Genomic DNA, 25,857 nt, shown 5'->3' on the forward strand with positions numbered 1-25,857 from the left:
ATTTGTCAAATGCAGTTCACTGTTGCCTGTTATTTTTAAACCAGTGAGATGAATTTATCATGAAGCACATTTTGTAATGACAGCTTCATGAGCTATAAACAGGACCATATAAACTATTTGATTTTACGTAGCCCTTTAAAGTGGTGAGATGTGAACAGGAGTGTTAAAACTTAACATCAGGCTGGTTGGGAATATTAGAACAGAGATCAGTTTTGACTGTTTTTAAAAAGGATGAGAAAACTAGAGAAGCAGGGAAGTTTATTGAAACAGTCCTGTATCTGAGCCCTAGCGTGCAAAAACATTTTATTTTGTACACAGGCATTGCTGGAAGACCAAATTTGTTAACTATCCTTAATAGCAATTGAGAAGGTGGTGGTGAGCCACCTCCATGAAATGCAGTGGTATTCCCAGTGACAGACGGTGTTATACAGCTTGCTAATTTTTCAATTGAATTTCTGCTAAATGGCAAGTCCCAGTATGGTGAAGGTGACAGACACAACAATGATAATGCCTTTTGATTGCAAGGGTAGGTGGATACATTTTCACATTGGATATTTGATCATTGTCTAGATCTTTCCAGTTACTCTGCTCTCTTTTCACCTCTTGCCGATATGTTGTCTGGGTCTTGCTTTATGCAGACATTTATTGCGAAACTGCAAATGTCACAACTTCTGTATAGTCATCCCCACTTCTGACCTAGTTAGAGAAGGAAGGTTATGATGAAGCAGCTGAAGATTGTTGGGCCAAGGGCATTGCCCTGAGCAACTTCTATAATGATACCCTGGTGCCTGGATAATTGGCATCCAAAAATTCCAGTCATTTTCTGTTCAATTTGTGACCTACCACTGGTGTTTATATTCCTCCTGATACCCATTGACTTTAAGGCAAAGAGCTGTTTTGGTAATGGCAAGAAAAATCTTTATCACCTTGCATCTGGAGTTCACCATGGTGTTCCTAGTGAAACACTAAATAAGCTTAGTGAGTAAGTGCCACTTAATACCACTAACAACCTCTTCTAAAGGTGAGAAGAAATAAATGGTGAAATAGATTAAAGTCTGAGAATGGAGATTGTGGATGGGTGGATAGTTTAGGACAAAGCAAGGTTGCAAACCACTCAGCAAAGAAAATTTAGTGCTGTGGATAGAAAATGTCTCTGCATATATTGGAGGAAGTTGATGTTGATTTTAAAACTAGTGTTACTGTACTCAATGTCAGTGTAGATGGGAGAGTATAGGATTACAGGTATAAAGGTGAACTGACTTTTTGTAAAGTATTAGTTTTTGGGAACTGGAAGGGAACTCAATAGCACCAGAACTGGAGGTGGGGGGTGGGGGGGGGGGATAATATCTTAGTGGGAAGGTTTTCTATTGCTGCACAGGGGTTGGTGCTTTAAACTGGTTGCAGGGAGATGGGAGCCAGAGCAAGCAGAACAGATAGTGGAGTGGTTGTGGAGATGTTGTTAAGCCTACCCATTAGTTCAGGAATTAAAGGCTGAGCATGGTGTGACTGATGTTCTGAGCTGCATATACTGCAGTGCAAGTATTGAAGGAAAGGCAGATGCGCTTAGGGATGGATCAGCATGTGGAATTATAACATTATAGATAGCCATTAGTGAGACATGATTGCAGGAGGGGCAGGACTGGCAGCTCAATATTCTGGGATTCCATTGTTTTGGAAGGGATAGAGCGGGAGGGATGAAAGGGTTATGGGTGGCATTACCAGTCAGGCAAGATGTCATGGTGGTGGTCAGTTAGGACAGACCGGAGAATTCGTCTAGTGAGGCTTTATGGGTAGAACTGAGGAAAGAGAAAGGTATGACCACATTAATGGGTTTATGTTATAGACCACCCAACAGTCCATGCGATTTAGAGGAGCAAATTTGTAGAAAAATTGCGGACTGATGCAAGAAACACAAGGTTGTGGTAGTAGGTGATTTTAACTTTCCACATATTGACTGGGATTCCCATGCTGTAAAAGGGCTGAATGGAAAAGAGTTTGTCAGATGTGTTCAGGAAAGTTTCCTTCATCAGTACATGGAAGTCCCAGCTACAGAGAGAGTGATACTAGATAAGGGAATGAGACAGGGCAGGTGACAAGTTTATGTAGGGGAACACTTTGCAACTAGTGATCACAATGCCATTAGTTTCAAGGTAATTATGGAAAAGGATAGGTCTGGTCCCCTGGTTGAGATTCTTACTTGGAGAAAGGACAATTTTCTTGGTTCTGGCAGGTGTGGATTGGGATTGCTTGTTTTCTGGCAAATGTGTACTTTGTAAATGAGAAGTTTTCAAAAGTGAATTTGTGAGTAGTTTTTATGTTCCTGTCAGAATAAAAAGCAAGGGTAACAGATTAAGGGAACCTTTATTTTTAACAGATGTTCAGGCCCTGGTTAAGAAAAAGGAGGTGCCTGGCAGGTATAGGCAGGCAGGAAGGAACAAATGAGGTACTTGAGTATAAGAAATGCAAGAGAACACTTAAGAAGAAAATCAGGAGGGCTAAAGGAAGGCATGAGATTGGTCTAGCAGACAGTGTGAAGGAGAATTCTAAGGACTTCGACAGATCGATTAAGAGCACGGGACCCAATTGGTCCATGGGAGGATCAGAGTGATAATCTATGTGTGGAACCGAAAGAGATGGAGGAGATTTTAATTGGAGTTTTTGTATCTGTTTTTACTGGGGGAAGATGGACACAGAATCTATAGATGTGAGGCAATGCAGCAGCGAGGTAATGAACCCTACACAGATTACAGAGGAGGAGATGTTTGCTGTCTTGAGGCAAATTAGGTTGAATAAAACCCCAGCTCCTGGCAAGGTATTCCCTCGGACCCTGTGGGAGGCTAGTGCAGAAATTGCAGGGGCCCTAGCAGAGATACTTAAAACATCCTTAACCATGAGTCAGGTGCAGGAAGATTATAGGATGTTGTTCTATTGTTTAAGAAAGACTCTAAGAATAAGCCAGGAAATTGTAAGCTGGTGAGCCTGACATCAGTAGTGGAAAGTTATTGGAAGATATTCGCAGGGACCGGATATATAAGTATTTGGATAAATAGGGATTGATTAGGAATCATCATCATGGCTTCATGCCAAGATACCAGGGAAGTTGATGAAGGCAAGGCCATGGGATATTGTCTACATGGACTTTAGCAAGGCATTTGACCAAGTCCCACATGGGGGTTGGTTAAGGAGGTTCAGTCACATGACATTCAAGGTGATGTAGCAAATTGAGTTAAACGTTGCTCGGCAGGAGAGGCCAGACGTTTGACTGGAGGCCTGTCACCAGTGGTGTGCCGCAGGGATCAGTGCTGGGTCCGTTGTTTGTCATCTGTGTCAATGATTTGGATGATAATGCAGTAAACTAGATCAGTAGATTTGTAGATGACACCAAGAATGGGGGCTTTGTGAGAAAGATTAGCAAAGCTTACAGTGGGACCTGGACCACCTGGATAAGTGGGCTGAAAGGTGGCAGATGGAATTTAATGCAGACCAGTGTGAGGTGTTGCAATTTGGGAGGACCATTAGGGATAGTTGTTGCACAGTGAGCTGTAGGGTACTGAAGAGTGCAGTAGAAAAGAGGAATCTGTGAATACAGATCCATAGTTCCTTGGAAGCAGCATCAGAAGTCAATGGAGTCATAAAGAAAGCTTTTGGCACATTGCCTTCATAAATCGATGTATTGAATTGTTCTGGTGGTCCTCTTTTCTCTTCTCTTCCCCCCCCCCCTTCTTTCTTCCATGGCCTTCTGTCTCTTTCACCAATCAACTTCCCAGCTCTTTACCTCATCCTTCCCCCCTCCAGCTTTCATTATCACCTTGTGTTTCTCTCTCTCCTCTCCCCCACCTTTCAAATCTACTCCTCTGTTTTTTTTTCTCCAGCCCTGCTGAAGAGTTTCAGTCCAAAATGTCGACTGTACTTTTTTCCTAGATGCTGCCTAACCTGCTGAGTTTCTCCAGCATTTTTGTATGTGTTAGTGTTACAGGAGTTGGATGTTATGTTAAAATTGTTTAAGGTGTTGGTCAGACCTAATTTGGATAATTGTGTGCATTTTTGGTCATCTACCTACAGGAAAGATATAAATAAGATTGAAAGAATACAGAGAAAATTTCGCAGGATGTTGCCAGGACCTCAGGACCTGAGGACCTGAGTTTTTGGGAAAAGTAGGAGAAGGTTGAATAGGTTAGGATTTTATTCCCTAGAATGTGGAAGATTGAGGCAGGATTTGATAGAAGCATACAAAATTATGAGGGGTATAGATAGGGTAAATGCATGTAGGCTTTTTCCACTGAGGTTGGTTAAGACTACAACAAGAGGTTATGGGTTAAGGATGAAAGCTGAAATGTTTAAGGGAAGCATGAGGGGGAACTTCACTTGCTGGTGAGAGTGTGAAATGAGCTGCCAACACAAGTGGTGGATGCACAGTCTTTCAAATTTAAGAGAAATTTGGATAGGTACAGGTTTGCAGGTCTATGGGACCAGGCTGGTTGATGGTTTGGCACAGACTTGATGGGCTGAAGGGCTTGTTTCTTTGCTGTAGTGTTCTATGACTATGACTCTAAATGTTACAGGATAGTTTAATTTAAAGATACTAGGGTGAAATGAAGCTGAAAGATGGTGAGTTGACGGAAATGTACATCAAAATCGTGTTTAATATCACTGGCGTACATCGTGACATTTGTTTTGCGGGAGCAGTGCGCTGCAATACATAATAAACTAAAATATAATAAATATATAGCCAGAGGAGATGAAACTGTTCCTGAAACGTTGAGTGTGTGTCTTCAGGCTCCCTTCCCTCATTGGTATCAATGAGAAGAGGACATGTTCTGGGTGATGGGGGTCCTTAATGATGGATGCTACTTTTTGACACATCACCTTTTGAAAGTGTTCTGGATGCCGGATGTCCCTAATGGAGCTGGCTGAGCTTACAACTTTCTGCTGCTTTTTCCGATCCTGTAGACCTGTGGAAATAGAATCTCAACTTGGTCAAACACCAAAATTTTAAATTGTCAAAACAGGTAGACTTACATGCAAAATATTCATGCCAGCAGTTATAAGTACTGTGGCCATTGTGGTCTATGAAAGCCAAGGAAATGCATTTTAAATTTAATGGTTGCCAATAAAATTCAAACACAATGCAGAATTTTGTATAATTGGCTTTTTTTTTTAATCATTCTCGACCTATTTGTCAAAATATGTATCCTGGTGAGATGGATAAGTTGGGCTGAAAGGCCTGTTTCTGTACTATATTACTTTATCCTCCGCTTTTCAAAGTCATCAGCTGACACTGCTTGTCCCTGCCAAATTGAGGTGGTATCTCAGTTTTTACACTGATACTGGTCTGGTATTCTGACTTGTTTTTTGATGGGATGTTCATGTTAGAGACAGCATTCACCCATATCTGCATAGAGGTTTGTCTTTCAATGTTGAAATGTTGGACTTGGAAAGCATGTGGGAATTGAATTGCTATCTCAAGGGTTTCTTCAGGTCCACTGTAAAATGAAGAATCCAAATAGGTGTGTGTACACATATGAAATGGTGAAAAGGATTGAACATTCTGAACCACCTTTAAAGTATTACAAAAGGTTAAGCAATAAATTTCAGGTGTAATTTCCTGGGCATCAAACGTGACTCAGTTAATTGTTCGGTCATTATTGAAATTCTTACTTCCCTTGCAGATCAAATATAGATCTATCAAAATAGCGAATGATATCTTGGGGGATTTTTTTCATTTATAGTTAGGACAGACTGTTGCTATTTTCCCTCCAATAAACTTGGACAACAGAATCAACAATTGGCTTGTATGGCTTTACACTAATATTTATGGTTGGCATTATACCAACCTGTATTCAGAGCCAAAGACAGATTTTCTTCATTAACTGTAAGGTAAGGAGTCTAAATGTAACAACGGAGAAAGAAATTAAAGTAAAATAGTACTTTATTAAAAAATGAAGAAAATAATTGGATATAATTACCGTAATAAAAATATGTGAAGTCAAAAAAAATTGAGTTGACTTTATTACTTACATCCTTCATATACATGAGTAAAAATCTTTATATTGCGTCTCTGTCTAAATGCAGTGTGCAATTTATAATAAATAGCATGTGCAATAGGACAATCAATATAACATTGAAATACAGTTGTGTCAGCATGAATTAATTAGCCTGATGGCCTGGTGAAAGAAGCTGTCCCGGAGCCTTTTGGTCCTGGCTTTTATGCTGTGGTACTGTTTCTTGGATGGTAGCAGCTGGAACAGTTTGTGGTTGGGGTGACATGGGTCCCCAGAGATCCTTTCGGCCCTTTTTACACACTTGTCTTTGTAAGTGTCCTGAATAGTGTGAAGTTCACATCCACAGATGCGCTGGGCTGTCCGCACCACTCTCTGCAGAGTCCTGCGATTAAGGGAGGTACAGTTCCTATACCAGGCAGTGATGCAGCCAGTCAGGATGCTCTCAATTGTGCCCCTATTGAAAGGTCTTAGAATTTGGGGGCCCATACCAAACTTCAACCGTCTAAGGTGAAAGGTGCTGTTGTACCTTTTTCACCACACAGCCAGTATTTACGGACCACGTGAGATCCTCGGTGATGTTTATGCAAAGGAACTTAAAGCTGTTCATCCTCTCCACTCCAGATCCACTGATGTCAATAGGGGCTAGCCTGTCTCCATTCTTGCTGTAGTCCACAACCAGCTCCTTTGTTTTTGCGACATTGAGGGAGAGGTTGTTTTCTTGACATCACTGTGTCAGGTGATGACTTCTTCTCTGTAAGTTGCCTCATTATTATTTGAGATTAGGTCAATCAGTGTAGTGTCATCAGCAAATTTAATTAGCAGATTGGAGCTGTGGGTGGCAACACAGTCAAGGGTATACAGAGAGTAAAGGAGGGCACCTGTGTTGAGGGTCAGAGGGCAGAACTGAGGGAGCCCACTCTTACCACCTGCCGGTGATCTGACAGGAAGTCCAGGATCCAGCTACACAAGGCAGGGTGAAGGCTGAGGTCTCTGAGCTTCTTGTCTAGCCTGGAGGGAATTATGGTGTTGAATGCTGAACCGTAGCTGAAGAACTGCATTCTCACATAAGCATCCTTCTCCAGATGTGTAAGGACGGTGTATAGAGCTGTGCTATTGCATCATCTGTTGATCGATTGTGAGATGCATGGGTAACTTATTCCAAACTAAAACTACTGGTATTGTTATGAACTTGCCCTCTATCTCTTTTACTCTATATAGCTTTTTTTTTTGTTTTTAGGAAGGTTAAGCACTTGCCTTAATACAACAACTAGAAAATTGGTGCTGCTTATAGCAATGATGTTAAAGTTTTAAAAACACAAACATGAGGAGATCTGCAGGTGCTGGAAATTCGAACAACAACACACACAAAATGTTTATGGAGCGCAGCAGGCCAGGCAGCATCTATAGGAAGAAGTACAGTCAATGTTTCGGGCCGAGACCTTTTGTCAGGACTAACTGAAAGAAAAGATAGTAAGGGATTTGAAAGTAGGAGGGGGAGGGGGAAGGGGAAATCTGAAATGATAGGAGAAGACAGGAGGGGGTGGGATGAAGCTAAGAGCTGGAAAGGTGATTGGCAAAAGGGATACAGATCTGGAGAAGGGAAAGGATCATGGGACGGGAGGCCTAGGGAGAAAGAAAGGGGGAGGGGAGCACCAGAGGGGGATGGAGAACAGGCAAGGAGTGATTATGAAAGGGGCAGAGAGATTAGGTGGGGGGGGGGGGGAAAGAGAGGGAAATAAATAAATAAATAAATAAGGGCCGGGGTAAGAAGGGGAGAGGGGCATTAACGGAAGTTAGAGAAATCAGTGATCATGCAATCAGGTTGGAGGCTACCCAGACGGAATATAAGTTGTTCCACGGCCTCCTCTACTGTCGAGATGTATCCATGGCCTCCTGTACAGTCAAGACGAAGACACACTCAGGTTGGTGGAACAACACCTTAAAAAAATACATAAACGGTGCAAAAGGGGAATATGTGGTAGTGTTTATTGGTTCATGGACCCTTCCAAAATCTGATGACAGGGGAAGAAGTTGTTCCTAAAATGATGAGTGCAGGTCTTCACTACCCAGCCCCAATGATAGTAACCAGAAGAGGGCATGCTCCGATGGTTGCTGTCTTCGCAAAACACCAGCTCTTGATGTTATCTTCAATATTGGAGAGAGTTGTGCCCGTAATATGGAGCTGGCAAACTCTACAAACTTCTGTGGTCTATTTGCAGCCTGCACATTGGAGTACACATACCAGTCATAATATTCTCCACAGTACATCTGTAGAGTACTTGGTCACTATGCAATTTACCACTGGATCGCTATATTCATTGATCCCTTTATACCCAAAAATCAAACCACCTCAGTCTTGAATGTTATTGTTTTCCTTTCTCTCTTTTCCTTCCTTCCCTCCCTCCCTCGGGGATGAGGACGTCTTACTTGTACTCCACTCTGTGAGTTCTAAGGTAACTGACGAAGATGATGAGAGACCCACAGACTGTGCCAGCAGTGAGACAGAACGTACATGACAGGTGAACAGTTTGGGAGGTTGATCAGTCCTTTCACAATTACATTGACCTTTTCTGTGTGCTCCTGATGAATGGATTCTGTTCTGTCTGAATGTACCTCCAATTTTGGGCTGCCATGGGCTAAGAATTTCCATGAACTTCCAGTTTAAGATGGGGAAAAGAATGAGGTGGACAATAAATGCATAGATGAAGAATTGGAGCGGGGACAGGGATTTGGATTCATAGATAACTGGGACCTCTTCTGGGGCAAGTGGAACCTGTACAAAAGGGACATGTTGCACTTGAATCCAAGGGGGACCAATATTCTTGCAGGCAGATTTACTGGAGTTGATGGGAATGGTTTAAACTAATATGGCAGGGGGGTGGGAATAAAGATGATAGAGCTAAGGATGAGCCAGCAGGTTTACAAGTTGATGATGGGTGTAATATGAATGTAAGGAAGGACAAGCCAATGACTGGGTACAAATGCAGACAGCAAGAAGTTAAATTGTACCACAGAGGCAAAGTTCAAAAGGGCAAAGAATTCAGGACTGAAAGTGCTGTATTTAAATACACGTAACATTCAAAATAAGTTGGAAAAACTTGTGGTGCAGTTAGAGATTGGTCAGAATGATGTTGCGGTTATGACTGAGTTGAGGCTGAAAGAAGGCCATAGTCTAAAGATATTACTAATAATGCCTTTTCTGAGGTAAATTGTACTAAGGTGTATAATACACTCTTTCCTAGTGTATAATATGATGAGAGGCACTGAACGTGTGGATAGTCAGAGGCTTTATCGCAGAGTTGAAATGGCTAACACAAGAGGGCACAGTTTTAAGGTGCTTCGTAGTAGGTACAGAGGAGATGTCAGGGGTAAGTTTTTTTTAACGCAGAGGTGAGAGCGTGGAATGGACTGCCGGCGACAGTGATGGAGACAGATATAATAGGGTCTTTTAAAGGATTTCTGGATAGATACATGGAGCTTAGAAAAATAGAGTACTATGGGTAACTCATTAATTTCTAAAGTAAGTGCATGTTCGGCACAGCATTGTGGGCCAAAGGGCCTGTGTTGTGCTGTAGGTTTTCTATGTTCCTAAATTATCACTGCAAGCAATGAAGAGGCGAGCAAAGGCAAAGTGAATTGGAGGGGCTGATACTGCGGCTTTGGGCCTGCTCCGGGATTCGGATTGAAGGACTCATTTTGGTTCTGAATGTTGTTGCTCACTTCTACTGTTTGCACGATTGATGTGCTTCTCTCCCCCCCCCCCCCCCCCCTTCTCTGTGCATTGTGTATTTGTCTTTATTTTTCTTAATTGGGTTGTTTTGGGTTCCTTGCTTTTGGTTTCCTGTAAACAAACAAATCTTAAGGTTGTATAATTTATACATTCTTTGATAATAAATGTACTTTGAACTTGAAGTTTGAATCAGTGGGGGTGTTGCACAAGGTTTTCTCCAACTTGTTCAGAACACACTTTAATCTTTTCCTTTACTCAATGGGTAATTTCTTGCTGTGGGAGAGCTTAGATGAGAGGGTCCTCTGGTGTTTGGCTTGGCAGCCACATGGCCATCCTGTCAGCGTTCACTGACCTCATTAAAACCTGTTTTTTTTTAAGAAGGTGGGGGATGCTAATGTTCGCTTTACCTGCCTGTGAAGATGTTGAAGTTGTTAAGGATTTTTTTTTGAATGACTGAGCATCCACAATTTACCGAGGCAGAAATTTGCAAAAATATACAATTGTCTCCAAGTGAAGTTTCACATTAGTTTAAATGATTTTCATATAGGGCCTTGCTTCCCAAATACTCACTCTGAGGAAACAACAGTTCATTATCAACCCAAAGGTGGTCTTGCATAGCTGAATGAGAACCTGTCTTCCATGTTATAAACAGGTTTGAAAGAAATGGCTTTAGTTTGTCTAATTTATTTGTTTACAGGTGATTTGAGTTTGAAGTAGATAACCAACATCTCTAGCTACAAATGGCCAATAGATGGAGCTAATAGACTCTCAAGTAATTTGAATCTATGACAGTGCTTTGAATGAATTGTTTGTTTAATTATCTAGAGATACAGCATGGAATAGGCCCTTCCGACCTTTCGAGCTGTGCCACCCAGCAGCCCCCGATTTAATCCTAGCCTAATCACAGGACAATTTATGATAACCAATTAACCTACCAATTGGTACATCTTTGGACCGTGAAAGGAAACGGGAGAACCCAGTGAAAACGAGTGCATTCCAAGGGAATGAAGTGTAGACTCCTTACAGATTTGAACTCTGAACTCCACCTGAGCTGTAATAGTGTCATTCTAACTGCTACGCTACCATGAAATTGTGTTTTGTTTTAGTTTCTGGTTAAACGACTGTTTGAGGTTTTGCTCTACCCTATTTTAGTCCTGCTAAGTCATGGCTATAGGTTCAGGTTTTCCCTAAATTTCTCTTGGAATATATTTGGAAATATTTTTAAATATTAAAGGTACAATCAGAATATAGTTTTAGCCATAAATACAAAGCACACTTTTTCTTTATTTCCAGAGTTTCAGCATTTCCATTCTGCTAGAAAATGAGATTATGCAAGTGAAACCAAGCTTTATTTTACTAATAACTTTACTAATAATTTTTACTTGAATTTCCAGCATCTGCAGATTTCCTCGTGTTTGCGTTTTTATTTTACTAATACCCTCTTCTACTCAATTTCAGATAAGAAATTCTTCATAAACATGATTTGGCCAAGTATTTGGGTGCAGCAGAGAAGTGAGGTGCCAAAATCAAGTCCTTGTTTTTTTTTAAGAAACCAAAAATACACGATGGTCACTTTGGGTGGACTATATTTCATATTTTATGAGCATTCCTGTTTTCAAGTTAAGTTTTTACAATCCTATCCTAGTTTGTTTTGTATATGACTTGGCTTTCAAATTGTACAGTATCATCACTGACATCCAATCTTCACTTGCATTTCCCTCATGTTATTAATTACCAAGGAGTATTAATGAACATCTTGTTTAATAGTCATTAAATTCTTGATGAATTTAATGATTTGCACGTCAGAATAACCAAGAGTCCCCCCCTCTTCCACTCACCCCCCCTCCCATTTTATTTGTTTTATAAAGATATATTTCACCATTTGGAAATGATTCTCACTCCAGCCCTTGTTTAACTAAAAGTAATAAGATTCTTAAAACTGGCCATTAAAACAGAAGAACTAAAAGATCTTTTAAACTTAATAGTATACTTAGAAAAGCCAAATTCCATTACCAATAAGTTTATCTTTTTTAAAAAAAATGCTTGTGGGGTGTGTGGCATTGGTGGTAAGACTAATATTTACTTGACCATCCTTGATGTGCAGTTGAGTTGCCGCCTTGAACTGCCACAGTCTTTCTGATTGAAGGCACTCCCCACTTCTAGAACTCGAACAGTGAAGGAGCAGTGAGCATGTTGTGTAACTTGTAGAGGGACCTGCTGATGGCAATGTCCTTGTGCCCGTGCTGTCGTTTTGGGGGCAGGTGAGAGGCAGCAGAGTCACAGCTTGAAGTCCTATTGATGTAGCTTTATTGAGAATGCTCAGTGCATTTTGGTTAGGACCTGCAGTGCACATTGCAGCCATGGGTATGTTAGTGGATATGTGTGAATGCTTAGAGTGGTAGTTATTTTTTTCTTTACAGCTTCTTGAGTGTTGAAGTCGGACTTTTCTAAGCAAGTACTCTCTATGCTGGTCACACTTCCTGCTTTTTCTTAATTGCTAGCTGCTTCCTCCATTTTGGTTCATTGTCAATCTTTGTCCTGCTGTATTTGGAGTTGATACTGAGGACTATATGGTACAGGGCTGCTATCTCTGGCAGGTCTGTTGGGCTGGTGGGAGAAGGTGTAGTCAGGAATTCACACGGGCTGTGAAATGATAATGTAGGAAAGCTGCTGGACCAGACTGTAGGAATTGTTTACTCAGTGTGTAGATGTTTGTGAAGATCAATTGTAAAATGGGCTGGGCCTGTAGCAACAGATTGTTGCCTTTGTTCTTTTCAGGTGCTCTGTCTGCTTTTAACTGTGAGAAAGGGAAGGAGGAGAGGACCTGGGGGCGGGGGGAGGTGATAGGCAGATGAGGAGGTACGAGTCCAGAGTGGGGAATAGTAGAAGAGGGGAGGGAATCAATACTCGTCAGCATGTTGGAGGCTACCCAGATGGAATATAAGGTGTTGCTCCCTCATCCTGAGGGTGGCCTCATCCTGGCACAAGAGGAGGCCATGGACTGACATGTCATAGTGGGAATGGGAATTAAAATGCTTGGCCACCGGGAAGTTCTACTTTCGGCAGATGGAGCAGAAGTACTTGACGAAGCAGTCCCCCATTTTACGACAAGTCTTGCCAATGTAAAGGAGGAGCACTGGACACAATAGACAATACCAGCAGATTTACAGGTGAACTGTTGCCTCACTTGGAAAGACTGTTTGGGGCCCTGAACAGAGGTGAGGAAGGAGGTGAATGGGAAAGTGTAGCGCTTTGTCCACTTGCAGGAGTAAGTGCTGGGAGGGATGAATGGACAAGGAGTGATTCCTGTGGAAAGCAGCGGGTGGGGGTGGGGGGGAGGTATGTTTGGTGTAGGATCCCTTTGGAGATGGTGAAAGTTGCAGAATATGATGTATTGGATGTGGAAGCTCGTGGGATGGTAAGTAGACATGTATTATAATGGCTAAAGGGTGTGCATTATGCTTGATCTATGCTGGTCACACTTCCAGCTTTTACTCAGTTGCATTTTTTAGCTGGCTGTGACAAAGCATGGAGTTGCAACAATACCTTGGAGCTTTTGTAAGGGAATCAACTTAAAAGTCTGTGCAAAGTTAGATCTGGCCTGACGAATTACCAAAAACAGATTCTATATTTATTTGAATTGAGAAGAATCACAGCAAAGAAATAAGGTATGCATTTGAATTAATTGCTGTTTTGTTTCTTTATGTCTAGAAAGTTGATCCCCTGACCTTAAAAGCAATGTTTTTGTTCTTGCTGGAGAATACTATGGAAGATCTGTTAGTGTGAATAAAAATATGGATGTACATTCTGCTAAAGACTGCTTTGTTGATATTTTTGATTAACTTTGATATAATTTATAATTCTTATTACTGTGAAACAAGATGGCACAAAAAATCCAAGATTAATCCTATGCATCAAAGCTTAAAATATAATGTACCATTGTGGAGAATATGAGTTTTCAGTAAAAGGAATAGAACATGAAAAATAGGAGCAGGACAAGGGCACCTACCCTACCAACCAATAAGATTATGGCTTGTCTGCCTCGGACTCATCTCCTTTGCTGTGCCAATTCTCCATAACACTCAACCTTTCAAAAATGTATCTCTTTCTCTTTAAATTCTCTGGCGATCTAACCTCCTTCTGGGGTAGAGAATCTCAGAGATTCACTACTTCAGTTTTAACTTACTGCCCCTTGTAACTGTCTCATCTCTCCCACACATGAAAACATCTTAACATCAACCCTTTATGCCCCCTTGGGATCTTGTGTTACGGCAACATCACCCTTCACTGTTCCAAACTTCAAATACTACAGATTCAACTATATTAGCCATGCTTGATGGGGCAACCCACTCATCCTAGGAATTCTCCCAGTGAATTTCTCCTGGACTACTTCCGGTGTTAATAGATCTTTTTATTAAATAAGGGGATCAAAATTGTACAGGAGGCTCCAGATGCAACCTCTTTGCCTATTGGCAGGTGGGCGATATGTTACTTTTCTGGGTGAGAGAGGGGTTGGGTGTATGATGTTATTGTCACAGGGTTTTTTTTTGTTGGAGGAACTTGGGGGTTTAGGGGTTTGATGTTTTAGCTGCCGTGTCCGGGTGAGCGATCTGTTTGTTTTTTTTTGTGAGGGAGAGGTTGGAGGAGTTGGGGTTTGCCAGTTTTATTTCTTTTTTTTTGTTGTGGGAGGGGGCCCTCAACAACTTCCTTGTTTATTTTTCTGTATTTTATGGCTATCTGGAGAAGTCAAATTCTACAGACATACTGTGATAATAAAATGAACCTTAAACCTTTTTGTACTTGTTGCATCAGCTTGCTAAGCTTTAATAATTGATGCACAAGAGCACCTAATTTTTTTTCAGTACTCCACTCATAATCTCTCTCCAAGGTTGATTCAAAGGAAGAATGCAGTTTTAGGAAATATAAAGTCTCCAATGGGATTGCAGCGGAGAAACCCCTACATACTGTTGACTCTTGATTCATTGATTTTTTACATGGAATGGACTGCCAGCAACGGTGATGGAGGTGGATACAATAGGGTCTTTTAAGAGACTCTAGACAGGTACATGGAGCTCAGTAAAATAGAGGGCTATAGGTAACCCTAGGTGATTTCTAAGGTATGGACATGTTCGGCACAGCTTTGTGGGCTGAAGGGCCTGTATAGTGCTGTAGGTTTTCTATGTTTCTATCACTATAAGGAAGTAGAAAGAAATAGCATTAATGTACAAATAACTAGAAATGACTAAAGAATCCTTAAAAAGCTGTTAGTGGGTCTTTACATTTGAAGAATGACTAACATTTCTCAAAACAGTCATGGCTAGGTACTGTATTTTAAAGTTATGCAAAGTAAATAAAGTTAGGGGAAATCCTGAAATTATCTGATCACACATATTTGTTACTTAGAAGACTAGCATATTTATTCAAAGAACAAAATTATTTGTTTATTCCATTTCTGAAAGTGCTAATGTTATCAGGGATGAAAAAGGTTCTATGTATGAGATTTTCTTTACACCAGAGTGTTTCTCAGCGATCAAGTGATGATAACCTTGCCCACTGCGATCTCCAGCAATTTGGCAGAACTGGGTAAGAATAGCTTCCAGCTTTTTTTTTTGGTTGCTGTTTTGTACAATTTTTATCATGGCAGACTAGCGCTGTGGCCTGCAGATAGCAAGAGATGCAGTGCTGGATTGAACTGAACTGACTAGCTTGGAGTCTTTTGATGCCTTTGTGATTTGGTGTTTTGTATTTCTGTGTCTTTCGCTCGTTATTTTTTCTTCTTGATGTTTGCATGATTTGTTCTTTTTTCCCCTGTGTATTGGGGGTTTGATGCTTTTTTTTTAAAAAAACTGGTTCCGTGGTTTTATTTGTTTCATAGCTGTCTGTGGGAAGACGAATCTCAGAGTTGTATCCTGCAAACAGACTTTGAAACTTCCACTGTATTTGACTGTAATTGTGCTCATTTTTATGAATAGAAGGGTTTACACAAATGCCCATAAATATCTGAAGTGTGAATGCCACTGCTTAGTCAAGATATTATTATTAGCACAGTAGTATTGGAAATCTCTGAAGGCAGGAAGCTGTAGGTCAACAGCTGTATGCATCACAGAGGAAGTGATAAGAAGCTATGACTGTTTCTCTGCATTGACACAAACCTGTCGAAACATTCCAGTATCACTTGGCCAAGTGAATAGTGAAGACTAGCATATTTATTCAAAGAATAATGAATAGTGGATCATCTGTTTTATTTAGTTTCATTCTGGGGATTGTGCAGCTCAAACTTGGCCCCATAGAGGTAGTTGCTCAGATCCACCATCGCCCATTTCAACACTAGAAATTCCAACTTGTGCATGGGATAGTTTTTCTCGGAGGGCAACAGACTCTGGCTGACAAACGCAACGGGCCTCAACCCGGAGCCCTGATCCTGATACAGGACACCCCCTAAACCCTCTCGGCTGGCATCCATGTGCAGTACATATGGTAATTGGAGGTCTGCAAAGGCCAGCACTGACACCTGGGTCAGCAGCAAGTTCAGCGACTGAAAGGCCTCCTCATATTTTGCATCCCACCTCTGTCCAAAGGGCTCTGACGGGCTAAGGTACTCTCCACCCTCCTGTTCTTTTTTCCCCCTCACTTTCTTACCCAAGGGAGGGTAACCGCACTGAAGTTCAATCAAAGGGTGACTCCCTTTTGCATAGCCTTTCACAAATCTCCGATAGCAACCACAGAACCCGAGGAATGAGCACAGAGCGCTCACAGTCTGGAGTCTTGGCCAAGTGATAACTGCTTCTATCTTAGTTGGATCTGTAGCTACCCCGTCCCGTGAGACTATATACCCAACATATCTAACAGGCGTTTGGCAGAACTGGCACTTGTCCAGGGAAAGTTTTAACCCTTCAGCTTTCAGGCGGCCCAGCACCTTCAGCAGCCTCGCTTCATACTTTTCCAAGGTGGATCCAAATGCTTTGAGGTCACCCACCGTCTTCTCCATGACCCATTGGAAGTTTGCAGGAGTTCTGGAGATGCCCTGGGGCATCCTTTCAAACTGGAAAAATCCCAGAGGACATATAAATGCCATTTTCTCTTTATCGGCCTCACTCATGGGGATCTGGTAATATCCACTCCTCAAATCCAGCACACTAAACCACTTCACCCCACTCAGGCAGGCCAGCGTGTCTTCAGTCCTCGGGACAGTATACTGGTCAGGAATGGTGCACCTGTTCAGAGTCCTACAGTCCACACATATCCGTACCTTCCCATTCTTCTTTTGGCACACTACAATTGGGGACGCATAGGGGCTTCGGGACTTGGTGATGGTCCCAGCTTCCTTCAACTTACACAAATGTTGCCGAGCGTCCTCCACCTCTGCAGGGGCCAGTTGCCGTGACCTTTCTCTGACCGGGGTATCCTCAGTCACCCGGATAATGTGACACATGTTCTTGGAACAACCCACGTCAAATTTGTCAATGGAAAAGACACCTTTCAGCGTCAACATCTTCTCTACCAGCCTCCTCTTTCAACTCACAGGAACTGGGAAGCCCCAAAGTTGAATGACTCAGCGGTCAACTTCCCCTCTTTTTCCAATAGTTTCTCCCTGGCGTGCCTCACAGGGGCACTAGACCTCACCGTCACCGGGAACAAATGCGCCAGGGGCATGCTCCACTTGAAGGTGACCTCCCTCTTCGTAGTGTCCCAGACAATCACTGCCATCCTGCGTTCCTGTACAACCGAGGGCTTCTGCAATTCGGGCCTCACCAGTACCCCAGCAGGAAATCCTGACTCCCCCTCGTGGTCTTCCGGAGCATCCACTAAGAGGGCTTCGCCCTCAGGCACTCTGAGAAATTTGGGGGCCCCCATCACTCTTACTACTTCCCCGGGCCGTACCACCATTGGTTTCGACTGGGTGATCCACACAGACCCTCGTTTAAATTTGGTATCTGGCCCAATGCTGCTATGCACTTCCTCAAAAACAGTTTGAAACACTGGGTGCACAGACAGTATTACCAGAAAGTTCTCACCAGCCTTCTTGCAGGTCCCCATGAGCCTCTTCACAAGAGGGGTGTTGGTCCCCACCAGAATCGAAATGCTGCCCTTCTAAACAGGGTCCAGACAAACCAGCACTAATTTATCAAGGACCTCAGGCACTCCCACATCGGCCTCTGAGAACTCCAACTTCACTGACAAATAACCGTCGTATGGAAAATCACCAGCACTAAGCCCCCAGGTCTCCAGTGCCCTGAATGGTGTCAATGGTAAATGCTTCAGATACAGGTTGTAAAATGAACAGTACAACAGTGTGACCTGCGACCCGGTGTTGAGTGTGAAAAAGAAGAATAGCCCTTAACTCGGCAGTGGAGTTATCGGGGCACCGTCATGACGGTGTTTCCGTAGCAAGCTATTCTTGTTCTTACGAGGCCGAGTTGCTAGCTTGACACTCAACCTGACTTGGATTTGAACTCGGGAACCTTTGCTCTGGAGTCAAGCGGGATGGTGTTAAGTATGGCTTTAGCATAAATACCCTCTATTCATAGTGACACACTAAAGCACGGATCCACTAAGCCTTCAGGAACTAGGCCTTTCACTTTCAGGGGTTCCTTGGTACATTGCTGGGAACGTGTTCCCCCAGAGACACTAGGCCGTTCCATCACTGGGTCTCCTCTTAAGTTTTCCCAACGACTCTCCCTGCTGATGTACCCAGGGGCTCACTCTCCTTCTGGCATGAAACCTACTGCCAGCAGCCCTCCGCATTGTTCACACCCTTAGGGAATCCGCCACTCCCCCCCATCAGCTACATCATATGGGGGGGGGGGGTCACACCCACTGATAACAGCCGACTTATCTCCGTTCTCAACACTGCCACAATCTCCTCTACTGCTCCCCGAGGTAGGCTATCTGTGGTCACCACTGCAGGGAACTACTACTGAGGACTGTACCCTGCTGACTGAGCCTTCCCATGCCTCTGCTGTGTTCACCTCTTCCTGTACCTCTCTGATCAGCTCAACAAAAGATGGAGTGTGTCTTACAAAACTGTTGGAGACCCCATGCAATCAGGTCATGGGACTGGACACCCCTGGCTATCTGGTCCATGCTTAACTGATTCACCTCAGCCGCCTGAATGATCCCTCTGTGCTGCAAGCAATTTAGCTGCCTTTCTAGCTGAAAAATAAAAGCAGAAAGCTTCTCTCCCTTCTCCTGATGCATGTTCTGAAACCCCACCACGAGCTCCATTGGGCTTCCAGTCAGACCAAAAGCATTGTCCAGTGCTTGCAGATAATCGACAGCTGTCACTACATGGTACTTTATCCTGATGGCTGTCACAATGTCAATGGCCCGCCCATTCAAACTTTCAACCAATCTCTATCGCTTTTCATCATCAGAGCATTGCCACTCGTCTAACAATTGAGAGGTCCACTCCACCCAAGTCTCATATTCCTCCTCCTCTTTCGGGGTGGGCATTATTCCAGACAATAGGCGGAGCCTGCCATAGCTGGGACTTTGAATCCAATTTTTCCATTTATTTGCCAGAGAAGTAAGGGGGGAACTAACTCAGAATTCTCACTCTTCACCAGGGAATGTGGACTAATTAGACATTCCAAATCCGACCACTCTTTCCCCTCACTCCTCAGAAACGAGAGAACCCTGTCTTTGAAATCTCCGCCCCCAGCTACCGCTACCTCAGCACTGGTCTGCAATAAAACGAGAGCAGTGCACACCATTTTATCAACCCTCTGCCCACAATCGCAACTTAACAGTACTAAACAGTAGAATTAAAAATTCAGCTGGAGTACAAATATCTTGCCTCCACTGGTTCATTGCTCAGAGTAATCACACAGCATCCAATGGAATTAATCCTGAACGAGCCCCCACAATTGTAACTTTCGCTTCAGCTAGCGACTTAATATAGGGGGTGATAACCCCTGCCCCAGCCAAACTTAAGAAATCTTGTTTGGGTGGATGCTGCGTGATGTTTTCCCCTGTTACAAATCAATGCCCTGAAATAACCAAACAGTACACAATATATGATTAAACGATTAAGCTTTATAATTCTTACTTGACTATATGGTTAGTAGAGAAATGAAATAAAAGAGAAAAAAAGGGCCCAATCTTATTAAACAGTCTGTTGTGCAAAGTTGGAGCTCACGGATAAGCCAATCGTTCACCATCAACCTCCTCCAATTGTCGCTGCCCTTCGGACCCTTGCTCTGAGTCCACCCCATCCAGCGGTCTACCACATCTCTCCATTTGCGTCTTCTCTCCTCATCTGTCCCCGGCAAAAGCCTGCGAAAAAACTCCTTCCAGATTCACAAGACAGGGCAACAGAATCCTGATTGGCTAACATGCATACCACAGTCCAGTTATCTCCAGCATTAACCCAAACGTTGTTGCTACAGAGAAACAGTTACCTCAGCAGTGAAACATTACAGAGAAGCCATTACAGCACGTTACACCCATAACCCTTAATTCCCCTATTATGTAAAAATCTATCCAACTGTATCTTAAGCATATTTCGTGAAGAAGCCTCAACTGCTTCCCTGGACAGAGAATTCCACAGATTTACCACTCTCTGGGAAAAACACTGAATCTTGAGGCAACACCTCTAGTTCTAGTCTCCCCCACCAATGGAAACAACTTTCCTACTTCTATCTTAACTATCCCTTTCAAAATTTTGTATGTTTCTATAAGGTCCCCTCTCATTCCTCTGAATTCCAGAGAGTATAGTCCCAGGTGACTCAATTTCTCCTCATAGGTTAACCCCTTCATCTCTGGAATCAACCTGGTAAACCTCCTCTGCACTGCCTCCAAAGCCGGTATATCCTTTCTCAAGTATGGAGACCAGAACTGCACGCAGTACTCCAGGTGCGGCCTCACCAGTACCATGTATAGTTGCAGCATGACCTCCTTGCTCTTGAATTCAATCCCTGAAGACAAAAGAACACTCCAAGCAACTCCACAAAAAAGTTGTTGAAAAGTGCAAGTCAGGAGATGGATACAAGAAAATTTCCAAGTCACCGAATATCCCTTGGAGTCCAGTTAAGTCAGTCATCAAGAAATGGAGAGAATATGGCACAGCTGTAAATCTGCCTAGAGCAGGCAGTCCTCAAAAACTGAGTGACTATGCAAGAAGGGAATTAGTGAGGGAGGCCACCGAGAGATCTATGACGACTCTGGAGGAGTTGCAAGCTTCAGTGGCTGAGGTGGGAGAGATTGCATGTACAACCTGGTGCCCAGGCGCTTCACCAGTCGCAGCTTTATGGGAGAGTGGCAAAGAGAAAGCCACTGCTGGGAAAAAACTTGCATGAAATCTCAGCTGGAGTTTGCCAGAAGGTATGTGGGAGACTCTGAAGTCAGCTGGGTGAAAGTTCAATGGTCTGTGATACCAAAATTGAGCTTTTTGACCATCAGACTAAATGCTACGTTTGGTGTAAGCCAAACACCGCACGTCATCAAAAACACACCATCCTACTATGAAGCATGGTGGTGGCTGCATCATGCTGTGGGGATGCTTCACTGCAGCAGGCCCTGAAGGCTCGTGAAGGTAGATGGTAAAATTAATGCAGCAAAGTACAGGGAATTCCTGGAGGAAAACCTGATGCAGTCTGCAAGAGAACTGCGATTTGGGAGAAGATTTGTTTTCCATCAAGAAAATGACTCCCAAGTATAAAGCCAAAGCTACACAGGAATTACTTAAAAACAAGAAAGTTAATGTCCTGAAGTGGCCAAGACAGAGTCCAGACCTCAATCCAATTGAGAATGTGTTGTTGTACTTGAAAAGGGCTGTTCACTCACGATCCCCATGCAATCTGACAGAGCTTGAGCAGTTTTGTAAAGAAGAATGGGGAAAAATTGCAGTGTCCAGATGTGCAAAGTTGATACAGGCATTCCACACAGGCTCAAGGCTGTAACTGCTGCTAAAGGTGCATCTATAAGTACTGACTTGAAGGGAGAGAATACTTATGCAATCAATTATTTTGTGTTTTCTAATTAATAATAATTAATATTTCTAATTAATTTAGATCACTTTGTAGAGATCTGTTTTCTCTTTGACTTTTCTCTTTTCTGTTGATCAGTGTCAAAAAAAAGCCAAATTAAATCCACTGTGATTCAATGTTGTAATACAATAAAACATGTAAACTTCTGGGGGGGTGGGGTGAATACTTTTTATAGGCACTGTATTTTGATAATAAGTGTACTCTGAAGCACAATGAGAATTCTGGGCATTGTCAGAAAGGCACTGACCATCCTTTTCCTGTTTTTCACTCCGATTTTTGCGAATCAAACAAATATGAAGCATAGAAAACCTACAGCACAATACAGGCCCTTCGGCCCACAAAGCTGTGTGGAACATGTACTTACTTTTGAAATTACGTTGGGTTACCCATAGCCCTCTATTTTTCTAAGCTCCATGTTCCTATCCAAAAGTCTCTAAAAGACCCTTTTGTATCCACCTCCACTGCCACCATTGCCAGCAGCCCATTCCATGCACTCACCACTGTCTGCGTTTTTAAGAACAAAGAAAAAAACCAACTTACCCCTGACACCTACTTCCAAGCACCTTAGATCTGTGTTCTTTCGTATTAGCCATTTCAGCCTTGGGAAAAGCCTTTGACTATCCATACGATCAATGCCCCTCATCATCTTATACACAAGATGGGGCTGTTGTGGATAGTCTGGAGGGCCGTCAGAGGTTACAGCAGGACATTGATAGGATGCAAAGTAGGGCTGAAAAGTGGCAGATGGAGTTCCACCCAGATAAGTGTGAGGTGGTTCAGAGAACCGAGGTTCCTTATCCTTATTCACTTTGCCTTTAATCCTGACAGGAACATACAAACTCTGCACTCTCAAAATTTTTCCTTTGAAGGCCTCCCACTTACCAACGACATCCTTGCCAGAGAACAACCTGTCCCAATCCACGCCTTTTAGATCCACTCCTGATGAAGGGTTTCGGCCGGAAACGTCATCACTACCTCCTCCCATAGATGCTGTCTGGCCTGCTGAGTCCTGCCAGCATTTTGTGTTTTCTTTTTAGATCCTTTCTCATTTCTTCAAATTTGGCCTTTTACCAGTTTAGAACCTCAACCCGAAGAACTAATGGTTTTGTGATCACTGGAACCAAAGTGTTCCCCTACACACACTTCCATCACCTGTCCTAACTCTTTTCCTAATAAGAGATCTAATATTGCATCTTCTCTAGTTGGTACCTCTATATATTGATTTAGAAAACTTCCCTGGACACATTTTACAAACTCTAACCCGTCTAGAAGACCTTTAAAGGTATGGAAGTCCCAATCAATATGTGGAAAACTAAAATCCCCTACTATCACAACTTTCTGTCTCCTGCAGTTGTCTGTTATCTCTCTGCAGATTTGCTCCTCCAATTCTGGCTGACTACTGGGTGGTCTATAATACAACCCCATTAACGTGGTCATACCTTTCCTGTTTCTCAGCTCCACCCGTATGGCCTTGGTAGACAAGCCCTCTAATCTGTCCTGCCTGAGCACTGCTGTAATATTTTCCCTGACTAGCAATGCCACCCCCCCCCCCCCCCCCCACCCTTCATCCCTCTGCCTCTATCATGTCTGAAACATCGGAACCCTGGAACATTAAGCTGCCAGTCCTGCCCCTCCTGTAGCCAAGTTTTTCTAATGGGCTAACTTTTCAAATTAAAGTTAGCCCAGAGGCGAAATGTACATACAGTCGGCCCTCCTTATCTGCGGATTCCGCATGCGCAAATTCAACCAACCGTGAAGCACGAAAACACGGAAGTGCTCTTCCAGCACTTGTTGTTCGAGCATGTACAGACTCTTTTTTTTCTTGTCATTATTCCCTAAACAATGCAGTATAACAACTATTTTACATAGCATTTACATTGTATTAGGTATTATAAGTAATCTAGAGATGATTTGAAGTATACAGGAGGATGTGCGCGGGTTATCGTAGATCGGGATCGAAAAAAATCAGAAGTTCTCTTACTCAGTAAGTCGGAACAGGTACATCCGGTATTATTTAGCGTCAGTTAGTCAAACGTTTGTCTTAGTATATATTTTACCTTTCTTTGCATATAAAACACTTAAGAACGTATATTTCAGTGCCGGGCTCGGGAACTTCTTCCTGAGTTCTAATCAGTGACAGACCGCTATCAAGTGCGCTCTCCAACCGGCCGGGTTGACGTGGAGGATCAAAAACCCAAAACCCAATAATTAAACCACTGCATTGCTTAGTAATAATTGTAGCTTTCATTGGGGCAGGGCCTTTCACATGCTCCATTAAAATTGTTCAGATCGTTAACCGACTGTAGCCTAGCGCTTTTCCAATGACCGACCGATGGCATTTCACCTCTTTTCGATCACTTTATTATTTCTGCTTTATTTTCAATTGTGCGCTTTATTCACAATTATTTTTGTGAACAGAAACACAGTGGATTCAGATTTCTGCCGCTGGGTCCTAATGTCCACCGCACAGATACAGGTTAAATGAGGTCTAGGGTTCGGCTGGGTCCTAAGATCCACTGCATTGAGACGGGTTGAATAAGGGACTTGAGCATCCGCAAATTTTGGTATCCGCGAGGGGTCCCAGAACCAAACCCTCGTGGATAAGGAGGGCCGACTGTATGGTGAATCACTGAGGTTGAGTGGCAAGAGTCCATACTTTAAAAATGCATACTTTAAGTGTTCCACATCAGCTGTAAATATTGTAGAGATCTGTGTTCACTTTGACACAAAAGAGTCTTCTTCTTTTGATCAGTGTCAAAAAAGCCAAATTAAGTCTTCTGATTCAATATTGTAAAACAGTGGAACATGAAAACTTCCAAGGGGGTGGGGGGGGGTGTTATAGGCACTATATATAGGTTGGTGCATGCCAGAGAGGAGGTGTCTTCATGTAAATGTGTAGGTGATGTGGGAGGTAGTGATGCAGTTCTTTGCACCCAGTGACTGATTGCCCACTGTTTTCATATCTTGCTAATCTGTTCATTTGCTATATGTGTTTCTGGTTTCTGGGCACTCCATATTTTTTTCTTTGCTGCTGTTTTGTGCAATATGATCAGAGCGGACTAGCGCGGCGGTCTGCAGGTAGCGAGAGATGTGGCGTTGGATTGAACTGAGCTGAACTGAATGTGTTTGGACTCTTTCAATGTCTTTGTGATTTGGTGTTTTGTATTTTTTTACAGTTTTTTCTTGCTGTTTGAATTGTGGCCAGGAAAGATGGTATATGAGCAGTGAACTAGATATAATGGAAAACGAGGAATATGTATGTGCTAAGGGAAAAAGTGTCAGTTGGGGGATTCATGATTGGAGTTTGATGAAGGGAGTTTCTATTGTTATAAAATATGATATACTTTTTCAGATTGATGTTAACATGGTGGGTTTTGGCATGTTTCATGTGTATGATATGAACATTAAATTCAGGTGACCCCTGCAATGGGGAAGGGGGTGAGGGTCTGCATCCCTAGGAAACAATCTGTGTTACTGTTTCCTGTAATGTGAAGCTGTATTATCTGTGCATGCACCAAGAAATGCAAGTCCATTTTTAAAAAAACTATTACAGGTATTCCACACAAATTCCATGAGAGTGAATTTTATTCCATATCTCAGATTTTGGCTAGTGATTTCTGAACTCAGTTAGGAGCAGATTTTCCACAAGCTGAATGGCCGTAATGCAGGAATCACCGGTAGTAGTTTTGAAACAATTAAATGGGTATTACAAATTAGCCTGGGGACTTGTTTTAGTTCATCATAAATGTGCTTTATTATTTTGAATTTCAGGGCCTCCCTGGATTACAAACACCCATCTTATGTTCACCAGTACATAGTCATAAAGAAGGACAAAACAGAAACAGGCCATTCAGCTCATCTGTTTGTGCCAAACTATTTAAACAGCCTACACCCATCGACCTGCACCAGCACCATAGTCCACCATACCCCTGCATTCCATGTATTTACCCAAACTTCTCTTAAACGTTGAAATCAAGCTTATGTGCACCATTTGTACTGGCGGCTCATTCCACACCCTCACGACCCTCTGAGTGAAGAATTTTCCCCTATGTTCCTCATAAACTTTTCACCTTTCACACTTAACCCATTACCTCTGGTAGTAGTCCCACCCAGCTTCAGTGCAAAAAGCCTGCTTGCA

The 25,857-nt window shown here is 42.7% G+C and overlaps 1 protein-coding gene across 2 annotated transcripts in view; it reads left to right on the forward strand.

Annotated features, from left to right (window-relative positions):
• The window catches only part of LOC140727564 (transmembrane protein 50B), a 75,942-nt gene that overhangs the window by 21,050 nt on the left and 29,035 nt on the right, over nucleotides 1-25,857 (forward strand). The gene's annotated exons all lie outside the window — the stretch shown is intronic.

Source organism: Hemitrygon akajei, chromosome 5, assembly GCF_048418815.1.
Source record: "Hemitrygon akajei chromosome 5, sHemAka1.3, whole genome shotgun sequence".
Lineage (NCBI taxonomy): Eukaryota > Metazoa > Chordata > Chondrichthyes > Myliobatiformes > Dasyatidae > Hemitrygon > Hemitrygon akajei.